Source organism: Amia ocellicauda, chromosome 11, assembly GCF_036373705.1.
Source record: "Amia ocellicauda isolate fAmiCal2 chromosome 11, fAmiCal2.hap1, whole genome shotgun sequence".
Lineage (NCBI taxonomy): Eukaryota > Metazoa > Chordata > Actinopteri > Amiiformes > Amiidae > Amia > Amia ocellicauda.
In genome coordinates, this window is record NC_089860.1 from 26,796,216 (window position 1) to 26,820,072 (window position 23,857).

Genomic DNA, 23,857 nt, shown 5'->3' on the forward strand with positions numbered 1-23,857 from the left:
AGGTGTAAAAAGCATTACAAAGTACCAGGATATATATCAGAATATAGGAATAATGAGAAGAGGAACGGTATTAATGGATCTAAGAACAAACACAAATGTTGCATTACCGGAAGAATTAAAATGTATAATGCAAGGACAGATGGACAAAGGAAGCCAGCGATTAGATCCCAAGAGATGAAAAAAACAGATAAAAGATGGGAAGATGAAATAATAAACTTTGCAGGCGTGACATGGAAAAGAGAAGCTGTAGATCGAAACAAGTGGAAACATCTGGGGGAGGCCTTCATCCAGCAGTGGATCAATGCGGGCTGATGATGATATATATACACAGAGAAACAACAGTCCTTGAACATTCTTACCACATTTTTCAGATTTCATGTTTTTTTTCCTTTCTTTACTACACCTGTAACTGCTCATCGTTTCTAACATTATCAGAAACTCCTTATCTTGGCTTGGAGTGAGGAGGGGATCAAAGAGTCCTGTGTCTATGAACAGCACTTAGAAGGGTGGGGGGGTCTAATGGGATGCAAAGCATGAGGTAAGAAGCTGCTGAGTGCTGTGACTATAACAGTAAATTTAATCTGGAAGACCTGGTTGTAAAACATCTCTATTCCCTCCTTTTAGAAATCAGCCTTGTCAGCTGTACCTGGTCTCCAATGGCTCCTTGAAAAGCTTTAAGCACTCTATCCTACAATTGGTGGCCGTAGAGGTGTCACAGTTCATTTTCTCATTCATAGTTGTTTTTGTTACTAATTTCTCCTATTACATTTTTCCTATGTCTTATGTCTTTTATGATTCCTTAGTATTTCAATTCAGATGCATAGTTGTGTTGTTTTTGTAGTCTCTTTTTTCCTTTTGTTATCTTTTTAAGGGTAGAATGCAGCTCCAGGCTTCTGAGATATGACAGCATTTTTGCTTGCCAGTATGATTATTTTACCTCTGCTGCCACTGTAATATTTATGCTGCTGGTACTACTTAATTTAATGAATCATGTTTATGCAGCAGCATCATTTAGAGCCATCCTAAAATAACGAAAAGAAAGAGAATGAAAGAGAGAAGGAAATGAACAAATCCAAAGTTGTGCAAAGTCACAGATGGTTTCCGAGTTTTTCAAATGTTTAAAATACATGCCAGTGAAATGAAACATTACAATGCAGTAAATAAATAAAGACATACAGTACATAGAACAATAAAGTGTATGTGTGTGTGTTTCATTGGTCCACATGCATTCCTCTCATTTGCAGCCACACTCTTTAAAATTACACAATTCTCCAAAACACAAATGGGAGCTGTGGAATTTAAACTATAAAGGACATCATGAGCATCTTGTCTCAATGTACAGCCAGCATTAAAGTAAGGCCCAGTACAACAACCAACAACGAAAACACACCACATTGCAAAACTGGGGAGTCTGACCGAATGATTCAAGACCCAGAGAAACCTTCTGGAAACATATCCTGGCCCTGCTCGGAGACCTGACCTCAAACCCAAACAGAGTCCAGTGCAGACCAACTTCTCTCGCTGCAATAGAAACTACACTTAAAGAAGAATGGCATGATATCACAAGATGGGCTTACACAAACTGCTGTCTGTCATTAAATACAGTAAACATGAAGGTAGTGAATGTAGGAAAGCATTAGAATTAGAATATGGAAAACAGATGTTCTGAAGGCAAGACAGGTGTAAAGCCTTATTAATGTAAATGGGAAAAGTAAGTAAAAAAAATAATAATGCTATAATCATCATTCGGAACATATGTTTTCTATTTTACGTCAAATTGTAAATATGATAGCATCAGGAAAAAAATGAATGCATAAATGCTATGTTTTAGCACATAGCTCTTATTGAGGAAATTATTTACAGATCCATGTAAAAATGCTAATCAGTGACAGCCCTGTGAACTGTTTTTACTAATTAAAAACAAAATTATTTAATTTATTCAATAATGAACTAGTAAATAATCTTAAATGAGATAAGTGGCGTAACTTGTGGCGTAATAATTATAATCTGTCTCAAGTTTCCAATAAAGATGGAAATATATATATATATATATATATATATACTCAGCTGAGTATTTTATAATAGCATTTTATAATTAATAACATTAATTTTGATGCAAAATATGTTGGTTAAGTGCTTTAGAAAGCACTGTGGAATAAAAGTAAAATTAAAACAAATATTAATTAATGGGCAGCAGTGTGAAGTAGTGATTAGGGCTCTGGACTCCCAAGCAGAGGATTGTGGGTTCAGTCTCAGGTAGGGGACACTGCTGTTGTACCCTTGAGTAAGGCACCAAAACCCAGCTGGGCAATTGTATGCAAAAATAATGTGATATACTGTAAGTTGCACTAGATAAGAAATATAATAACTTTGAAGTCCTTAAAGCTAGTCTTTACAATGAAAAACATTCGTCTAAAAATTATATAAGAGTTGATTTGATTCTCCAAATTATCTTTTTTAATTCTACAAAGTGTGGCTGACTTATCCAGTACTTTATTTGTGCTGAAAGCTGTTGCTACTTGAATGTATTAAGGGGGCGTATACTGTATGAAAATGCAAGAAATAGGAGTTTTAACCCTCAGTGCTTGAAATGCGACAATGGGCTGTACGTCCCAGTTTCAAACCCTTGAGCACAGGCAAGTCTCAATTAAAAACAAACGTACTAACCTGAGATCTTTATGTTAATTTATGTCTCATCAAAAGACGTACAGGCACTTTTTATTTTCCACTTCAAGCATTGTTAACCCAATACTGTGATTGAGAGTGCCACCATAATTCTCTCTTTTCTTTTTTTCCCCAATTGTTATTCACACAAATACTGTGAGAAATGTCAAACTGCACCACCTATTGTGTCTGCAAACGTCAGTGAATACAAATGCAGAGAATGAGGACTGAAGCCCAGCCAGCTCTGGGTTGGTGCACAATGGTACCTTTGTTATTCCCAACTGTGGTGCAAAAGGGAAAATGAAAACAGGTTAAAGTGAAAATGAAAACAGGTTAAAGTACACTACATCCACTAGCTGGATCTGAACAGGAAACTAAATAAATACATGAACAAATGAATGAATGAATGAACGAATGAGTTAAGGAATGAATAAAATAACATACAATTCTGTTGGTTACTTATAACATCCTATCTGACAGATCAACTCAGATACTCTATGTAGCTGTACTAGCCTATATGTCAATCTGGACTCCAGTCAGTAGTTACTGAGCACACCAGCAATCCAAAAGAGTGATATTTCTTATACCTTGACCATTTGTTTAGTAACGTATTTATTCATTTGCAATTTTTACACATGTTTCTGTTATTCATTGGGATATTCCAATTAAAGTCACTGTATTTCAAGGGTTTCATGTAGTTCTTCTCAACAAAAGCAACAATCATAATAATAATGATATACAGATAGCAACAATAACAGTTAAAACACCGAGAGAAGAGCTTTGTATTATCCACCAGAAGCTGCATTCAGGAGTACCATTTTTACAAATTCCTTCAGAAAAGCAAAGAAGAAGAAATAAATGAATGAATACAGATTGAATCTGAAGGCAAAGCAAAATAAAAGAAAATCATACAGTAATGATGGAATAGTTTTGTCATGAGTGAAAACTGGTCTGTTTTATTCATTCATTTATTTATCCTCATTCCACTGATGAATGATATGGAAATGACATAACCCAGAGAGGGAGCAGCGATACCGCAGCTCTGCCCGATACAGCGCCGCGGTATATCGGTATAACGGTACAGCCAATGGTCTGTGGAAACCAAGCCCAGCGCATTTACAGCATTTTAAAACCTTCACTGCATAACAAACCTGTCTGCAAGTGTTCAGGAAAGTTGTGATGTTGACAGTTTCAATCTGTTGATAGTTTAAAACCATTTTGTGGACAAAGTCATGTGCGAGGTGGTACAGCTCATTTACAACGGCCATTACATTATAATTAAAATGCCTTTGACGTGACGCAAGTCGCGGAAATGAAAGGCATGGACAGTCAAAGGACAACTGAAAGCTTTGGACATAACAAAACAAGTATTTACCATTTTAATGTCTCTAATTTACCTTTGTTGAGCTTCATTTGAACCTTTTCTATAAGTAAAAACACCCATCTCCAAAATGTTTTAAAACTATGTACTAGTAAAAACGAAAATTTTCGGAATTGTGGAATTTTTTTAGACACCAGAGTCACGAATCCATGAAAATGTGTTTAATTCCGCGCGTCCAGTTTGAAGAAATTTGAACGTTTAATTCGCTTCGCTTAGCGCATGTGCGGGATGTCAATGGTCGCAAAACGCTGACTCTCAAACGCCGGCTAATAGACCTTTTTAAATGCTCAAAAGCTGGTTGGATAGCACGTTTTTACGTTAAGTATTCTCTAAAAGTGTCTGCAAAATCAAAAGTAATTTGATGCATACGTTTAAACATATTTTTATTTTGGCACTATCTCGCCGAACTACTCATTTCATAGCTGTGATGAGGCGGCGCACGGATACGCTCGCTGCGCGGCAGAACCAAAAGTAGTCCGTAAACCAGGAAGTGTGTGGAAACTCATTACTTACGTTTATCAGTAAATTTTCGATTTATTTAATTATTTATGTAATATTTATAGTATTTATAGTAAAGACTACAAATGACAAACGCCCAAGCTTTTGACAGTTCATATTACTTAACAATCTACATATAACCTGTGCGTTGAGAGATTAGACCCTGGGTTCAGGTGAAGTTATCTTTTATTAATTTACCACTTTAATCATTAATCATTATTCCTGTGGCCTGTGCACTGAGATTCCAGGAGTTGCTTTTCAGGATTGCCAATGTCCACCCCAAATATATGTTACTTTTTATTTCTGTTTCTATTTGTGTATTTACTTGTTGCCAGTTTTTAAAACACTAATAAAGGCCACTGTTTGAAAGAGAGACACTGAGGAATATATACCTCCTTTAAACATACAAACACACAGCTACAGCTACACACACACACACACACACAGACTCAAATAGACACAGAGACAAGCAGCTTTTGAAGTGCTAAATGACAGGTAAAAGCAAGCACTCAAGTCTTCACAAAATAAAGTTCAAGGGGGAATGATAACTTTGTCTGTATTGGCAGGGTTATAGTTTCTCCGAACAGCTCTCTAAGATAACCAGGAACTGCAGCTTTAATTTGTGCAAATAGATCTGGTCCTTGCAGGCAGGTTTTCTTTCACAATAGCACTGTGCAAATGTGGCAAAGCATCAGTTATTTAAAACCACTGTCATATTGCTTCAGATCCTGCGGCTCTGGACTCTGAGTGACTGAGGGCAGCCCTGCAGATGATATTTGACACTTTCAGAGTATTTCTCAGAGCTGGGAGAGTGGTTTTAATGAATACCTGAGTAAATAAATAAGAGCACAGTCAACACACCGGATTCTGTTCCCGGGATTCTCATAAATCATCCCAGGACGCTCCAGTGAGCAGACAGAACGAGCTCTGACACCATTAAACTCTTTTACAGCTCGGAACAGACCATCTTGGTTAATGTAAAGTATTTATTCCTCGTGCAACTTGGTTTCTGCCCTGTTTGACTGTGGAATAATGTGTGCTAGAGTGCAGGGGTGAAAGGTCATCAGCAGATGCTCATCCTTAATAGAAAAAACATTCTTGTAATCATCAGACTGGAAACTCTCCCAATTTGAAACTCTCATTGAAATGTTTGGGATCAGATAATACATTTCCTACCAACGTTTATCCTAGCTGTTTTTTGTCATTTTTCTTCATTCAAACATATATATTATACAGTGACATGACAGGAGGTATATATGGGAGAAACGACTACACCTCCTCCCATCTTTTAATGAAAACATGGAAAAACCCATGCCACTCACCCATCAGCTGACACAGCTAAAAAAACACCTGCGGCTCGTCTGTGCAACCCGCATTTAAGGACACCTCACTGACTAATGGATAGCAGAGCGCCAGAGGGGAAATGCAAGGAGGGCGATTAGGAGAGCTTTCAATCTGTGTGTGCGTGAGTGAGAAGGGGAGAGGCAAGAAAATTATCTAGGTAAGGCTGATGACCCTTGTTTGTCTGAGGCCCATCTTTGGAAAACTGACCTGGAGAGTATAACAACTAAAAAGTTCTAATTTGGTCTCATCACTTTGTCAGGATCTCTTGGGTTCTTAATTGCAAACGCCATGTGAATTTTGAGATGACTTATTTTTAGTGATGCCTTCCATCTTGCTACCCTGCCATAAAAGCTAGTTGTGTGACATGTTCCGGATATTGCTGACTGATGCACATTTTCTCTCATCTCAGCCACTGAACTCTTTCAAAGTCGTCATTGGCCTCTCCATGGCATCCCTCACCAGTTTCCTCCCTGCCCAGCTGCTCAGTTTGGAGGGATGTCCTGATCTAGACAGTGTCTGGGTGATACAATGCACCTTCCATTTCTTGACGAATGAGTTGACTGTGCTCACCTTTTTCCCAACCTGTGCTTTTCAGTGACTTTATCCTTTACTTGCTATGAAAGCTCTTTGGTCTTCATGGTTGAGTCTTCATTCACTATTAAATTCACTACCTCACCAAGGAACATCTATAGAAATAGATGTTTTTATTCTGAAGTCATGATAACCACTATTATTGCACATAGACAAAGGCCATTCAACTAATTATATGGCTTGTTAAGGTCATGCTTGCTGCACCAAAGGGTTTGAATACTTATGTAATCATGACTTTTCCTTTTTTATTTCATATTAATTATCTATTTACTTATGTATTTCAATGTTTGCTTTGAATGTGTGGAGTAGGCTGTGTATATAACACATTGATGCCTACTTCAAAGTGTTATGTCTGCAAGCTTTAAAGCAACGAAATGTGAAAACTTTGAAAGGGTCTTTACACCTGTACAGAAATCTGTACATCTGATACCAAGATATTTCTTGATCCAATAATTCATTTCATAAGTATTCTTCATAACTGAATGCATTGCCGAAAAATATTGCTTCACACGAAGAGTGCAGATACATTCAGGCGGTTGTATATAATGGGTGCATATTAGTGGTGCATAATCCTCGACCTGGAAGTCTGCAATCTGATTAGTTTTCATTCCTTTCTTTAACGTTTCAATTAGAAAATGTACAGCTCAGAGATAATTGAAAGCAGGCACCTTGTGCCCATGCCGGACAGTAAATTGTATGTTCTTCCTACACAGTTCACCCGGGCAACAGCTGAACTCCATCCGACACTCCTGCAGTCCACTGTATCGATTGGCACTTTAAAAGCAAACATTAATAAAGAGAAAAAAAATGAGCATCTAATGATATAACACTCCGGCCCAGACACTTCACCGTAAGCGCATGAGGAGGAAGGATGGAAATGAGAAATGGAGAGGCAGCCACAGCTGCAATAACAGAGGCTGTGAAATGCCCCCGTGTGAGCGGTCTATTTACACTGGCAATCAGACAGAGCAGTGCAGTTATCGCCAACCCCCATGTCAGTTTTAACGCAGAAGTAACATTTACAACATTGAACGCGAGATCCATTGCTTACAACTTGACTGTCCTGTGAAAGCATATGCATATATCTGTAATGTAGAAACAATCATTCTCTCTTTCATTACATGCACACATATATGTATGTATGTAAGTGTGTGTATATGTATATCCATGTATACATACACAGTATATACACACAAATATGATTGTTTCTGTGTGTATCTCTATCTTTATATAGATAGATAGAAAAACATATTGTCGTCTCTTTTTTCACTTCAATGAAGAATTAAACAGATTTTCTCCTGAAAGCACAGACCGTACTGCTTTAAGAGCATTAGGGCATATGCTTTTACATACAACTTCAGTAGCCTGAACAAACAGGCATAGTATTGTGGGCACTGGAGAGATAGCATGCTCTAATAAACACAATCAGGGAAAAAAAAGATAAGAAAAGGTAACTATCCAGGCTAGTGCTTGATGTTTGCTATATATTACTTTGTGGAATACAATAGGTGTAGCCACAAGGGCCAGTCAGTGGAGCCCAGTGTAAGTGTGACAAAGACACCCCCCACCCCCTGGTGCCCTGGGATACATGGGTGTTGCAGAGACACAAAACAAAGGTATGGTCTTCTTATGACTACAAAATAAATTACTGCTAATTGGTTTAAATTGGTTACTTTAAATTGGTTACAGTGTAATAATAATAATACATTATTATTATATAGATACAGTACAATAGGGTATATTGTAATGCAGTTTGCAGTATATAGTACAAAACAATTACTGATGTATGACAAGCGTTTTACCCGAACTGGCAACTGCTACCTTTTCAGTTATAAGGATGTATTTTGGTTGTTCCCTATGACACTTTTTTTAGTCCCACAGAACACATTTTGATTGCATATTGTATTATATTTTATGATTGGGTGTGACACTGTTATTACGTTCAGCCCTTTCTCTTGGCTGAGGTTTTGCTAGATAGGAGGTTGGGTCAGTGGGATTCTCATTCATATGACAACAACAACAATATTAATAATCATTTAAAATAATAATTACACTCACCTAAAGGATTATTAGGAACACCTGTTCAATTTCTCATTAATGCAATTATCTAACCAACCAATCACATGGCAGTTGCTTCAATGCATTTAGGGGTGTGGTCCTGGTCAAGACAATCTCCTGAACTCCAAACTGAATGTCTGAATGGGAAAGAAAGGTGATTTAAGCAATTTTGAGCGTGGCATGGTTGTTGGTGCCAGACGGGCCGGTCTGAGTATTTCACAATCTGCTCAGTTACTGGGATTTTCACGCACAACCATTTCTAGGGTTTACAAAGAATGGTGTGAAAAGGGAAGAACATCCAATATGCGGCAGTCCTGTGGGCGAAAATGCCTTGTTGATGCTAGAGGTCAGAGGAGAATGGGCCGACTGATTCAAGCTGATAGAAGAGCAACTTTGACTGAAATAACCACTCGTTACACCCGAGGTATGCAGCAAAGCATTTGTGAAGCCACAACACGTACAACCTTGAAGCGGATGGGCTACAACAGCAGAAGACCCCACCGGGTACCACTCATCTCCACTACAAATAGGAAAAAGAGGCTACAATTTGCACAAGCTCACCAAAATTGGACAGTTGAAGACTGGAAAAATGTTGCCTGGTCTGATGAGTCTCGATTTCTGTTGAGACATTCAGATGATAGAGTCAGACTTTGGAGTAAACAGAATGAGAACATGGATCCATCATGCCTTGTTACCACTGTGCAGGCTGGTGGTGGTGGTGTAATGGTGTGGGGGATGTTTTCTTGGCACACTTTAGGCCCCTTAGTGCCAATTGGGCATCGTTTAAATGCCACGGCCTACCTGAGCATTGTTTCTGACCATGTCCATCCCTTTATGACCACCATGTACCCATCCTCTGATGGCTACTTCCAGCAGGATAATGCACCATGTCACAAAGGTCGAATCATTTCAAATTGGTTTCTTGAACATGACAATGAGTTCACTGTACTAAACTGGCCCCCACAGTCACCAGATCTCAACCCAATAGAGCATCTTTGGGATGTGGTGGAACGGGAGCTTCGTGCCCTGGATGTGCATCCCACAAATCTCCATCAACTGCAAGATGCTATCCTATCAATATGGGCCAACATTTCTAAAGAATGCTTTCAGCACCTTGTTGAATCAATGCCACATAGAATTAAGGCAGTTCTGAAGGCGAAAGGGGGTCAAACACAGTATTAGTATGGTGTTCCTAATAATCCTTTAGGTGAGTGTATAATAATAATAATAGTAATACAAAGAACATCAGCAGCAATTACCCTGCATCAGAAACTGGGTCATGGGTAATAGGACCTCAATTTTCTGTCTCATTTGAAGGACAGAGCACAAGAAGATTCAATAAGTTGGTCAGTGTTACACATGGTCAAGAGCCAAGAGCTGAGCCAGCACCTTCTCCATAACAATCCCTTCACTTAACATACTTGCTATTTAAAATAGGGCTCAGTACACAAAGCACACATTTCAGGACTTTAAGAATTTCACTAAATAGATGAATATGCTATGCTATTCTTTCCTTTGTTTTCCTACATGGGAAAAGCATACAGGAAATGTCGTTACATATTTGTTCAACTTCTAATCATGTAATATGATATTTAACACATCAATTTATTAATCTTGAAATGCACGCAAGTGTGTAACCACAAACTAAATATTATTGTCTCTGAACCATGTCAAATTTATTTTAAATTATTTAACACCTTTAAGTGTAGCCATATATAAGAGAAGACAGGTCTTCGGTCATTGATCTTCTGATACTTATCAGAAAAATGTATAGACTCATATACCGACCTGTAAGACATTAAATTGAATCTAATTTAAAAACTATTTGTTTAGTCCTGTGAGTTATGCAATATCTATGTTGTTTTTTGTTGAACAGTTTGGGATCAGATTATAATACATTTCTTCTTCTATAAAAGTTCTATCTATTAGAAGCTGTCTTTGAAAAATTGCCAATGATGTATGCATCCAGCATAGTATAAAAACACACAAAGCTTATTTTATTGGAATAAACACTTCTTCATAACTGCTTTTGAGCCAGTATCTGTAATACTCAACAAAGGCCTCAGACCAAAGCAATTTAATTAAACACCTGATCGTCTGTCCAGGTTTTCTATTCAGATGTGATTCATCCTAAAGGTATTTTTGAAACAGGACACGTTAAAAGCTTAAAAGCCCGATTTCCCAAAGAAATGCTTCTCGCCGTTGAAATTCAAAATATTTTGAATACTTCAGAAACAATTTCAAAAAGTGGTTAAAGTAAACAAATGCCATCTGTACAGTGTATTTTAGGAATGCACAGAACTGCTTAGAAGGCTCCCTGCAGGATAATAAAAGCAGGGAAAGAACTGTGATGTTTCAGCAGGCAGACAGTGGAGAAGAAGGTAAGGCTGTTTATTTTTGTGTTGATCTAGCTCTTTTGTTTTTTTTTTACTATACTTTTATTAATGATAAACTAATCAGAGGGTTTTAGTTAGACAGCCTCTATGGTATGGTGGCATGTCAGAGTACATTTATCGTCTTTGTTCATAAAATCTGCAGATGTTAATTTACTGGCCATACACACCAAAGTTTATTTTGTACATGCACACACACTCTCTCTTACACACACACACGCACTCACACACACAAACAGCTCTTTATATATGTTGGATCCCCCCTCTCTGTCTGTATTATTTATGTATGTATAGCGACACAGATGTGGTAGTTCATGCATGTTTTGATGTTTGTATTATAATTTCAAGGAAGAGAAAGAATGCTAGTACTTTTGATCTAAGGAATTTAAGAAAGATGCAGATACTGGTCTGAAATTATAATAATAATAATAATAATAATACTACTACTAATAATAATAATAATACTAATAATAATAATAATAATAATTATTATTATTATTATTATTATTATTATTATTATTATTATTATTATTTCTTAGCAGACACTCTGGATAAGGGCATCTGCAAATAAATCATTCATAATTTTTCAGACCAGTATCTATATTTGTCTGATATATTACATCAACAGCACATCTGAGCTTGAGGTAACACCCAGTGACAAGTTTGAGAGTCATTCTCAATTTTCCACAGTCAAATGCACTATAAAAGTAAAAAGTTAAGATTTTATCAAGAGACAATGTTTTTATTTTATTTTGATATAGCTTCCTGTTACAGCTTTATAACATTAGGACAGAAAAATAAATAAAAAGGTAACACTTTAAATTACGGAGTCATTAATACATTATTGGTAAATAGTTTGTAAAACAGTTAGGAACCATTAATAATTGAATTTATAACTGATCAGTAAGCATTTACAAGGTATGATTTCTCTAAGATTTTAAACAAAATCGTGTTTTGGCAGCAAGCATTTTGTTTGTTTTGTTTATTTCAATATACATTATAAATCATATCTCATAAAGGTTTATTGATAATTTATAGATGGAATTATTAATGGTTCCTAACTGTTTAATAAACTATTCACAAATCATCTATTAATGAAACTGTAATATAAAGTCTTACCGAAACGAACTCGTTTATGCATTTTTCAAAACATGCATTCTCATCCACTTTCTCGCTCATGGAAAATCCACACCGCAAACAGCGGGACTAAGGCATAGGGGGGAGGACAAGTGCTGCTACCACTGATTGCCCTGCAGGCCCGCAATCTGCCCCAGTCAACCACAGGGGGGCACAGTTAGGCAGACAGTTTGTATTTGCTCAGTTTTTACAGCGATTGATCAGTTGTTCCGCGCTACTTAAGGCCGCAGCCAGCTATGACATTTTAACTATGCAAGAAAGAACTCTGTGGACTTTTATCGTGACGCAAGAACAGTCCTTGCCTGTTACAATCCTGTACGTTGTTGATAGATTGGGCCGGGGGTGAGGAGGTTACCAATTCACTCCTGAATCTCTGATGTCAAGGACAGAGAGTGAGGTTTTCATCAGAGAAGACACATTTTATTTGCCTTTTTCATTATTATGTGTTCTTTGCTTTAAATCAGTCAACAGAGAACAGGTGATGCTTTTATTTCCCCCCAGTCCCTCTGTAAACACAGGTACACGATGATTGCAACAAACCATGTGAAACGCTACATGTGTTTAACTTGGACCAGTCTCCATCGAAATCAAATAAAGGCGCCCATTTATCACATTATCAGCTTCGCTTGTGTCCTTGGAGCTATGAATTCGCACTCTATCAAAGCGCTTCCAGAGAATGAATTTGCCTTCATAAATACTAAGCACCCCCCATACCCCCACCCCCCAAAAAAATATCCCATCCATTTGCAATGCTAATTGTTACTTTACAATCATGTAGGAAGGTTGAAGAATCAGATCATGACTCCTTCAATAGCAGACTAATCATTTTATCTCTGCTTTACAAAACCGCATAATAAGTGATTTATGGGGGATTAGTAATGTAATATATACATGAGTTTTTTTGTTTTGCTTTGTTTTTCCCCTTACATAATTTTGTTAACAAAAGCAGGCAGACTTTAGCCGAGAGAGACGGATGAGTGAAGCGGTGCTGAATTTTAAAAAGCAGGAGGGAGAGACAGAGAGAGAGAGAGAATTGGGAAGTCCGTTAAGGGGCTTGAAACCTCTCAGCTCATGTGATACTAACAAAAGACTTCAGCAAGGCAAGAGGCCAAGGATTTTGCTCATTTGGCGCTTTTTTATTTAATTATTATTATTTAATGTTAAGGCTCTTCTAATTAAAATTGGAAATAAAAAAATGAATAAATTTATCAGGAGTATAACACCATTATTCTGAATTACTATAAATACACACTACTGTGCCAGTTATTATGGATGTAAACCTTTTAAAGAAATTTAATACGGCATTCTCAGGCCAAGTCAGAACATTTGATCCACCCTGTAAATAGGAAATTAATATTGAATTTGAATTGATTTGAGATGAGGGCCTTACTCACAATAAGTTTAATGCATTTGTTGAGGGTTTTATGCTGAAATGTATCCAAGATTCCTGAAAACAACTTCTGTGCAGTAGCTCCCATAAACATTTGAGTAAAACGTGTAACATTAAGCGGTGCTGAGATTGTCTATATTTTTTCTCCTTCTCTCCTTCATTCACAAACAGCTCCGAGTTACCATTCCGTCACTGTAGCAGCTCCTTAGATTTGACTGTTTTAATCAATACATCTTGTGTGCCTGTCCATTTCGTTGCCTGATGTGTGGACAGATGAATCCATCATCATGCCAGAAATTTGGAAAGGGTAGGCGAGCGTGTGCTGAGCAGCACACAGAGGGAGTTATCAGAGATCACTGCTTGCTTTTTGGCAGAAGTCATAAATTGGGTGTTGTGCCACACCATCCCTTAAAGGAGACGTTTATTTCTTCCAGTCTCTCAATTCTGACCTTGTGTTATGGATTGTTGCAGCTTTTTGTGGTGTTTCCATTCTGATTTATGCGTTGTTCAGGGCCACCCCATAAAACAGGGAGATTCATTTTATGTACGGGCAGGATGGAAATACATTCTTGATGAGTTAAAAACTTTTCAAGGCAACCTACAGCTCCACTTCTCTGCACAATCCTAATTCTAACCTTAACTGCAACCCTAACTCTAGTGCTAAACTGAACCTGAAAGGCTAGTTGATGGGTACTGACTAGTGGATCCAGTCATGAAGGCGTACTTTTGAAATGGAAGGTTCAACAACCTGTGCATGTTTATTTATCATATTCCCCCTCTTGGTTTGAAGGGCAGTGACTGGGACCGTATTTTTTGTTCTAATACGTTTTCATATAACGTTTTGGCGAGTGTAGTCATGGTGACCAAATTCACTGCATTAGTAACTGGGAGGGGAGGGGTAAGATATATACAATGAGTAAAATAATGCTGAAGTATTACACAGGAAAAGCCTAGACGCTGACTGATTACACCCTTGACAGATCCTCCAGAAAGCAGCTGAGCGCAAGAGAAGAGAAGGGAAATGGAGGACATTAAGCTCATGAGGGGTGACATTGACGGTGGGCAAAACTATTACCAAAATGGAACAGCACAGCAGAGATGAAAACCCAGAGCAGGCAATCGCATGACTCAAAGAACTGGTGGAAGCGGGGAAAACTACAGCCCGGAGTGAAGCACAGTGAGAGAGAGAGAGAGGGAGAGAGACAGAGAGAGAGAGGGAAACGGAGAGAGAGGGAGAGAGAAGACAATGGACTGAAGCAGAAAACCCTTGCTGGGAGATTCGGACAGGTTTAAGCACAGGAGACACTCCATGACAACGACTGAGGCAGTTTGACAGTTTAAATCTGAGAATACTCTTGCAGGATGCCAGTTCAAGAGCGGGCATTTTATTCCAGTTGTGGAATGACTATTTCTTATTTGAATGGCAACTGTAAGGTATCAGAACTTACGGTGAACTGAATGTGTACATAAAATGCAAATAGGATTCATGCTGTCTGTTCTGATTTTCTCCTGCGCTTTAAGAGGGGGACTGGGAATACTCAATCCATATCTCTCACAGAAAGCTGAGGGCACTTCCCGTAGAGAAATTATTTCTCTGTGCAAACAGCAAGAGATTAAAAGTCAATGTTTTGAGACCGATTCAGGTCCTTCCCCATGCCAGCAGTCTACCTCACAAATGGAATTTCACACCCTAGTAATATTTTTTCAAGTTATACATTATTAACAGATACATAATCACACCTTTACCTAGTCATGGTGCATGACCGATCACTGGCAGCTCAAGGGGCACTTCAGCTAAGCTCTCTTTCTTTATTTCTTTCATTCTTTTTCAATTCATTAATTTTGTTGATTACCTGAGTCACTTCAATGACTCTGTGCACTCCTTTGAGTAACAGATGGATTAAATTCTGGGATTAATAAACTACTTGTAACCAAACAAATATGATTGGCCAAGACATTGATGAATAATCCTTTTTATTTATTTTTTCATGCCATGCCCTTGTGTGCTTTTTATAACTTAATTGACAAATTTGAATTTCTGGTAAGTCTACAAACAATATATATATTTGTGTGTATATATATATATATATATATATATATATATACACACACACACACACAAAATAAACAGGTTCCTCAAAGCAGTGATATAGATCTGCTTTATTTGTATAATCAAAAGAAGAATAAGTTAAGTTTGTTCTTGCCTGCCAGTGAGTCTCTTGAGAGGAAAGCTTTTCTTTGTGCTGAAAAGGTCTTTTGTTTTTGTGCTGTTCTCTGAAAGAAAGCCAACCAAAAGAGAATCAGATCATTAGGCGCAATCTTGAAAGGAAACCTGCATTACGTCGTCTCTACAGGTGTCTCCTTCAGAGACCATCAATTTACAATGTTTGTACCTCCCCACGTACAACCGCCCGCCAACAGCCAACTTCGACTGCATGCTTGTGCCAAGTGGTCTGGATAGAAATTGTTACCCAAACTATGAAACAAGGGAGAGCTTTAAAGAACAGAAAGCAAAGCAAAAAAAAAGACTTGTCTCTGGTTGACATGGAACAAAATGCACATGAGAAAAACTATTGGAGAAACTGCAAAACAGAACCCCTTGTCAGCCCAGGGTGGGAATGACTTCAAAACAGGTTTTAGAAGAAAATACTTAGTTAAATGTGTTTTGTGACCCACTGTAATGTGACTTGTAAGCTTGGTTTAGCTCATTGTCTGTGGATTTAAGATATAAATAACACACACACATATTATATATAAAATTTGTTCTTTAAATATATATTTTGTCAAATCATGCAGCAGTGTAACGTGATTGTGATGGTATACAGTTAAACCAAGGAATGAAGTGACACCTAATTTAATTTTTAAAGGTTCAGAAACGGGACTCTGGCCCAATATGAAAGTGTTTGTTCACCACAGTCACACCTGTTCAGCTCCTACAGTTACCGACAGTTTCCACACGGGGCGCGGAGAGCTCCAGTGCCTTGCCGGGGACAGGAGCCCGCCACGCAGATAACAATCCACACATCTGACAGTGGCATCATTTACAAAGACACTCACTGAAAAGGACATTTAATTAGCAGATTAATCAGGGAGAAATAAGTGTGAAACTAATAGCTTGAAGTTGACACATTCAGCAACGTTTTTAATCAGGCGATGTAATCAGAGAAATTATCACTGCTGAGCGTGTGGCAAGTTAAGAGGATAGGGGAGGGTGCTTTAAAGGGATGTGGGTGTATAGAGGAGACTTCATAAGGAGTTATGGTTTGCATGCTGATTTGAATAGTTCTTGGATCCATTAATTACTAGAAAATGGAAGCGGAAGAAATACAGCACAGCTTCCCCCCTTTTAATGATGTTCTTATGCAGTTCAATGGGTAGTGTTGAAGTACAGTAGGATTAAGTAGTGTGTCTGTGTGTCTCTGGGTGTGAGTGTGCATGTGTTTGTGTGTGTGTGTTTTGAGGAGTGGTTGTTTACCCAGTATACCCAACCTGCAGATCCCCAATCCTGCACATTGTATAGGCCCCCCATAATTCAGTTAATAAAGACAAGTAAAAATGTAATACGTATCAGTTAAGCAGGTGTTTTAGTGACTTTTGGATAATTCTGAACATGCACCTGAGTCTATGAGTATTTTAGTCCTCAAGGAGCAGAGTTCCCTGACTTGCTTAACTGATCGCTAAGTAACAATTTCCCAATGTTCTGAAATTTGTGATTTATGGTGATCTCTAAAGCCAGCAGAATCGACGCTTTCTACAAGCCACTGCCACAATACAAATCGCACATGCCTCTAATCTGTCCCTGCTTTGTCACAGTACACTGTTCTTGTTAATCAAATTGTGCACCCACATTCGCCGTGATCTACCAATGACATGAAAAATGTTCACATTGATTGACTAATGCATATTGCCATGCTGGGTGGATTAGATCCCCACTGCCATTGCTAAATAATTTGCAGCAAGGTAACATCAAAGCAGGCACCATGTTGCATCAGTCTTTTTACCCCCTATACTGATTACTGGTTGCAGCCCTCCGTCTATCCTGTACTTTCTTCCCTTCGAGTAAGTGGTGGCGTCGTCAGCCACAAGCAGACGTTCTTTGTAGTGTGTCAAAAAGTAGGTCATATTCAAATGCCTCCTATTTAAATAAACAGGTTCTGTTTTTGCAACAGTTGCAGAGGCAACCTCTTACTGTCTTTGGAAGGGCTAAAAGTCACCAATTTAGAGTAGATCACATTTACAATGACTTGTCTGAATGCCCTGGAGAGCACATTGTAAAAAAAAATGAAAAAAAAAAAAACTGCCACAAACTTCCCCCTCCTATCCCCAAGCCCCTCAATCACATTAATCCATAAGCATCTGATCTGGAGAATCCTTGATGGGCCATACCCCCTGAATCTGTAATCAAGCAACATAATCCCAGTTCCCTGTTCTTCCACAGCTGAACGTGCCTCGTCTTTACTGCACACCAAGTCAGCATCAGCGCAGGATTCTGAGTTCGCATATAGAGACATTGAGCAGACAAAACAACTTACAAAGACCAGCAGGTGAAGCATGATGGACAGCTGCAGTACTGTGGCACACTGGGTGTAAAGTCTCGTCCAAAGGTATGAGCACAGGCAGAGCGTGGGCTTTACACTGGAAGTCCTGGATTTAGACCTATCCCCCTTAACAGCTACCCAGCACTGATTTTCCTTATATTTTCCAACCTGTGCTTCCTCCCAAGCATTATCATTTTTCTTTCCCCGATTAGTATAAATATTTAAATAAGAGCACACATTATTTGACTCCCCATTTGGGTAGGAAATAGTGGGACTTTTAGGGCGGCCTCTTAATGAGTATTGTGCCTTCTCTGTGTGAGATTGCAGGTGCTCTGAAACACTTTATACACACTTAAAGTAATGACCTGGGGAGGGAGAGCTTCTTGTGTCTCCTTGCAATATGCAGACAGTGGAGCCTACCTCCTACAAGGTAATTCCCAAATGCACATTTTTGCCTTTTTACAAACAATTGACTTTAATTAGTTAGAGCAGAACACACATGCATTCATTTGTTCGTTGCTGTATTGTTATTTCATAATAACAGTTTGCAGAGGAGATCCCCTGGAGAAAAAGTAGTAAAACTGCAGGAAATCAATAGAAAATAATACGAAAACATACCAGGTAGACTGTAATTGAACTGCTCTCCGATGAGTACAAACAGCAGGAAAGGGCACTACAAAATATGCATTAGTAGAATGAATTAAACAATGTTTGGAAACTCTTTATAGTTTAGCCTCATTAGCAGTAGATAATGTAATTTGATTGCATATAGTAACAGAGCGATCTGTTGAACACCTCAGACATTCAGAGCTGCAAAGATTTTACAAGTAAAACTGAACTAATGTGTAGCAACATCTGGTATAAACCCATCTAATTTGATGTAATCACCTAATTCACAAAATCCTGAGAACATTTACAGGACAAGTATCTTTTAATAACTCTGAATTGTGAAACTGATACTGCTAAAATGAGTATAAGCCAGACCAAAATCATACAATTCCACAGCAACTCCACATCGACTTGTAAATGATCTTGTGAAAAAGCAGCATCCTGAATCTCAATTATCCAATAATATTTGCAAAATCAAATAATAATAGTAATAATAATAATAAAGATCTACCTTCATATGAACCTCATGTTAGGCATTCAATCAGGGTGGGGGTCAATTCCACTTTTTCAATTCCAATTCTTTTTTTCAGACCCATTTCAAATTCCAATTCCAATTATTTATTGCCATTGACATAACTGGCTCTAGTGAAATTGGAATTGAAGTGAAAAGGGAATTACAAACAGAGTTGGAATGTAAAAACTGTAATTGACCCCAATCCTGCATTCAATGAGATACAAAAGAACAGAAAGAAAAAAATGAAGGAATCAAAAATCAAGAATAACAAAACTCTGGTTGTGACAGGGGAAAATCCTATTTTTCTATAAGAACCAGAAATTAATAATTAATCCAGGAAGACTGTACATCCGTTTAATTAAGACATGATAGAGAATCTACAGTAACACTTATGTGCTGACAAGAGAATAATCTTTTTGGACATTTGGAAAGATCGAAGACGAGTCTGCAGATTCAAAGACTCAAATAACTCTTACAGCAAAGCTGACAAAAATTACATACTAAATTAATAACTAAATACATACACATAAAATGTATGTGAGTAGCTGAAGGAGGACAGGGTGTAGTATCTTGGGGCATTTGTTGGCTTCCACTAAAGCAGTGTCTGACAGGGTTTTGATCTACAGAGAAACACAAAGCAGTAACATTCAGACAGGTAGGCAGGGGTCTTACCTCATACTGAGATACTCAGGTACTGGCCAGGGAAATGATGTCTGAAGCAATCCCCCCCAGTTAATATAACACACAACCCCAATATATGAACAGAAGGATCCTTTCATGTATATTGTAATGTGGTGCAGGGTTGGGCTATTGTAGCTGATTATGGATAGGTGGGGAACAATTTCAAAACACAGGAGTCCGGAAGAGGAATAGTGTAAAACAGAAAACAGGCTGTTGTTTTATTTGTTTCCATTCTGGAAAATGAAAAGAAAGTAAAACAAACCCATTTCCTCGTAGCTGGCTAGATAACTTTCAGGATTACTTGACAGAAGTCTGGCTTTTTCCATTCCTCAAAGCAAGCTTAAAGTCCAGTTGAGTAAATGGCCATAGGAGATAACCTCACTTAAATTCTAGGATTAACTGAATCTGTCTGATTAACCAGAATTAGTTAAACCAGGAACAAGGAACGGTGCCCTGATCCTGATCCACTGAGACCTGGCTATGCTGTCTGTGGTCCTGTCCAAGCGTCCATGGCAAAAGAGAGCATTTGAGCAGGCACAAAACAGTGATCAAAGACCCGGCCCCTCGCCTGGTTAAAATATATTTATAATGTTGAGAGAATGGACAGACAAAGAGAGAATAATGCACACATGGAGGGGTAATGTAAACCCAGAACAAGATGGAGAAAAAGAAGCAGAGGGAGATAGAAAAAATATAATGTACACTGAAGCACGTGGCTGAATCAATGCTCTTGTGCATCCATGGCCTTGGCTGAGCTTGGACTTAAAGACTTGATTGTTGGCTTAGCTCTGTACTGGAGTGCTTTGCATCCGATTACATGAAAGGCGCTTTATAAATCTCAGTTACTGATTGTTGGCACAGACAAATCACAAGGACATATCCTGGGGAGCTCTTTTGAAATAAAGATGTTGTGCAGTTCGTCTGTATTGATAAGTCTTGGTTAATTCAGCACTGTGCATCTTAAATAACTTGAGGCAAATAGTGGTAATTTGTGTCTGTCAGCAAGATGGAACGGAAAAGAACATTCTGTCTTCAAAGCTTTTGTCTTACAGTGTGTGTAATTAAGTGAAAGCAAAGCACAACAACAGGAGCCTTGTAATATGAATCGACTTCATGTTTTTTGACATATGGTTTGTTGATTCAGTGTCGTTTATTCATGTACAAGGAAGTTAATGAAGCTATTTGGAACATATCTACCATTCGGTAGAAAAATATTGATCCCACAATGCCATGGCAGCCATATGTTGGAGACTTTCTTCTTCAGGTTTTTAAACACTTGAATTCCAGTTCTGCAGAAAAAGGGTTCAGTGTTGTTTTGTTTCTTTATTGCATCATAGTTTAAACACTTTTGGAGAAAAACCCATAAAGGCAATCAATTTGCAAAATAACACAAACACCTAGAACAGTTTATATTGAGTCTGAGCATCATTCTAACTGCCGAATCAATAAAACACAATAAAACATTTTATTTTAATATACTTACATATTTACATATACTTAAAATGACATCACACTCACTATTACACCAATACATTTTCTTGTATTTATCTAAATTTTGCAACACAATTGCTGAAGTAGTAGACAAGCCATGAATAAAACCAAAAACTAAACCTAGTGTGGCAATAGTAGTTTGAAGCAAAGTTTGGGTAGCAGGTCTGTATGTGAATCCTAATCAAAGTGACTCACAGATTCCGTTAAAAAAATGTAAGCTTAAGAGACTTCATTAAGGCACTACTTTTTCCACACTAAATAAAGTAATGTCCTTGTCTTTGACTTCTTTGCTACAGTCTGAGGTGATTACAAGACTGGAGCTTGGGGAACAATTGTAATTCTGGTTTGATTTTGACAGTCGAGAGAATCTTTTGGGGGGGTAAAATACAGTAAGGGGATTAGACAGCAGTCACTACAGCAGAGATCAAGGCTTCTAGAATATAACTAACCAATCAAAGGATCTCCATTAAACACTGGGTTGTATAATTGAAGTCAAAGCTCGTTGTAGACAACTGGTAAAACAGACACGCTATATTTAGCTGCAAATACAGTCAGAGCTGCCTTTACAGGGCAAACATCAAGAGAGAGAAATTCCAACAAGATTAATAAAAGAAAGCCAGCAATGGCTGTACAGTATTTAATGAATTGCTAACATGTGCTTGGTTGTTTTATCTAGTCTTTTTGGGCACTGATTTAATATCAGAGGTTTTGGCAAATTTCATTCTCCTGAAAACTAAACCCAATCAGTTTCATGTGACATTTAAATTGAGACTGCATAGGACCTCATTTAGGAAGGGGGGAGAGAGAGAGAGAGAGAGAGAGAGAGAGAGAGAGAGAGAGAGAGAGAGAGAGGGGGGGAGGAAGGAAGGACCAAAAGATCATCCCTTAGAATTTTGCTTTTTTTATTTTTTCATTAAGGGGCTAAACTTAGGGACTCTGTGACAGGCTGTGTTAAATGTGGCACACTTTTCCCACAATGTGACAAGCTGCCTAATGAAAACTTTCTCACTGATGGACTGGCTGACACAGACGACCTCCCTTGTAATTACGTGTTAAATAATAAATGGCAATGCTAACATTTTCATATTCAGGTAGGCTAGAGGAGGCGAGGTCTCTTTTGCCTCCATGCTGCACTGGTAAAGTAACTGAAGAAGAGGACCTTGCCATGGCACTGAAGTCCTCAGACCAGGCAGCCAGTGGGCACGGATGTTCAAGGTTGGCTTTATTTTAAATGATTTCCTTTTAGCTGATATCCATAAAATAAAGTTAACTGAAGTTGCAGAAAATGTAATTAAAAGTTGGCAAACATCTAATATTTACACAAGTGAGTTATGAGACCTGCGTAGACAGTAGTTGGAGTCTAATGACACAATTTCTAGGAAAGACCATAAATGAAATGTAAATTAAAAAAAATGTCTTTATCTCATATTTTTTACTTATGAATGTCTCACAAATACCAGCAGGATAGGGGGTCCTCCAGGACTGGTTTGGCAACCCCTGTATTAAACCTTTCTTTTTAGACTCTACGTTTTTAAATATTTGAATAGAAACAGCCCTAAGAATGAATAAACACTCAATAACATTTTGTTTTCATTTATTTCCTTTACTTTTTTCTCCACTGTACCAAAACAACCTTTCAGAAGTGAACCTCACACATACACAGATGAGGGATAATTAATAAACAGTGTGGGCCCCCCTGCCCAGTGTGTGACCAACTCTTTAATTAAAAAAAATAATTAAATATTTTTAGTTCATGCATCTGTGTAAGTACGAATTCCTGACCCATTCACTTGGAGATAGTTAATCTCTGCACTTAAAAACTCACCGGGAATATCTCAATATTGGAGGCTCCTGCCGATGCAAGTCAACTGCATACTAGGGTGAGGGACCTCTGTGAAACCAACAGTTAATAAATAAAATAAATCTGCCAGTCAGTGGGTAAGATACCAATTATGTGTAATAATTGCACACTGCAAGTTTGTCAATCCTTCCATTGAATTCAACATCATTGGGATATCCTTGGATTCTGATGTGTGGGTTTTGCTGGCTATAGTTAGGCTTAGGGGTCAGAGTAAGTCTGTGACTTACTGTGTAGACTTGTCCATTTCAATCTTGATTTCACTTACTATGTGACACCACAATACATGCAATCTGAGTTAGTTTAAAGACATGGGTTAATTGAGACAGGCAGCAGTAACTGTGTGAAGCAGGCAGTTTGTGTAATGGAACAATGTGGTATTTCTTAATCTTATTATAAAACATGACAAAGTGAGCGTTAGAATAGGGGATGGGTTTGGGTGTTGTATGGATAAAACCTCAAAGAGGTCTTGTTTTGGCGAGGGAGATTCACTGATAAAGTTGATGGCAACGGTGATGTCATTTTCATGCAGTGGTTTTGTTATGTGGCATCACTTTGATAACATGGCACCTGAGCAGAAACATCCATGCAGGCTCTCTCTCTCACACACAAAACACATGCAGTTGAATTGGACCAAGAGAACAGAAACTATGCCTCAGTCAGCCCACATCTACACATTTAAACAGGTGAAATCGGAGTAAAACGTATTT